This window comes from Balaenoptera borealis (genome assembly GCF_965194805.1).
Source record: "Balaenoptera borealis genome assembly, chromosome: 2".
Taxonomy (NCBI): Eukaryota; Metazoa; Chordata; class Mammalia; order Artiodactyla; family Balaenopteridae; genus Balaenoptera; species Balaenoptera borealis.
The window spans coordinates 146055369-146057056 of NC_138867.1; positions in this window are offsets into that span (position 1 = coordinate 146055369).

Sequence of the window (1688 nt, forward strand, 5' to 3'; positions counted from 1 at the left end):
TCACACAAATAGAGATGTTAATGAGTAGAATGTCAAAGTCACATATATTTTAAAGATTAAAACATATCAGCAAAATTCAGGAGCTGGGCCATGGAGCAAAAAATCAGCAGATGTGTACTGTGGTAGGAGGCTCCATCTGCCAAGGTCCTGCTAATTTAGGATTAAGATGAACCCTCTGTGTCGGCACTGTGGTAGAGGGAATGTGGTAGAGGACATTTCTGAGCTAAGCACCTAGGTGGATGGGGTTGCCCGCTACTAAATGAGGGAACTGGGGTTGGAACCAAGGGTTGCATGTTCGAGTCTCTGCTTTTACACTTCTAACTGCAGGAGCCTCAATTTCATTATCTGAAATGGATGTGGTAACTCCAAATTGCCTCAGTTCTATCATTCACGTTTTGACATTTCTAGTATTGAGAATGTATCTCAAAATTAACCCATTTGAAGGGGTAGTGTTTGTCTTTAAGTGGATAAAGAATAAAGCGGAAGGCAATTCTTTTTCTGGGTGTTGATTTAAAATGTAACGAAGCAGAGAGGCCCCAGCTCATAAGGCTGTTGTGAGGATTAAGTCGGCGGAAATGAGATGTTGTAGGTAAAGCATTTAGGGGAGCGTCTGGACCTGGGGTGGAGGGGCATGGGGAGGAGGGGCAACCCTCCAATGTCCCCCTTCCCAGCCCAGAATGCTGCTAAGATTTCCATGTCACCTTATCTGCGCAAAGACCTGGCAGAGCAAGACCGAAAAAGAAGAGGGAAAACATCCCTACCCTGCTCTGCAGGGTTACTTCTTACCTATAATTTGTTCCAACTAGGTTCAAGGACTTGGATTTCTCTGATGCTGTTTCCTGCCCCCCTCCCTTTATTTTGTTAATCACTATGAATCCGATTTCAGAGCACTGTCAGATTTGGCTCACCCGTTCAACACCTCTGCAGGGGGACCTGGAGCCTGCATTTATTTCCTGTTTACATGCACAACATTTATGTAAAACCATTGTTCAAAACACTCCAGGGGCTCTCCATCTGCATGTTAAGCCCATGTCGTCGGGTCAATGGCCCTTAATGCCATCCCTGATAGCCCCGCCATTGTTTCTCTAGCCATGGGGGGCCCCTTGGCTGTACGCACGCACCCTACGAGCTGCTATCTCAGGCCTTTGCGTTTATTGTTCCCTCCGCCTGAAATGCTCCCCCTCCCCCTCAGCACCCTCAGAGAGTCGCATCTCACTATCTGAGGGTCTTTACTCAAGTGCCACCTTTGCAGTGACACCTTTTTTGAACACCTCGCTGAAGTCGTAACCCACCCCTAACAAACCCCCTATGCTCTCTCCTACTTTATTTTCTCTCCATAGTAGTTAAGACCATGCAACATACTATTTTATCTTTTTACCTGGTTTATTGCCTCTCTCTATTAGAGCATAAGTTCCATGAAGGCAGGAATCTTTCTCTATTTTGTTTGCTGCTTTATCGCCACTGTCCAGAGCAGAGCTAGCACATACAGGTACTCAGCAAGAACTAGTCTTTATGTATTTAGCGTATCCCTTCTTTAAGTTGGAACTGAAACAGGAGGGAAGGGGGCAGGGCACAACCTCTAAAAGAATGACATAGCCCTTGAGGCTACGATATAACCTGGTTAGTACCAACTAGGATCAAGATGGTGGAAGATTGGACTTCCAGTAGACCTTGAGCCTCATTATACG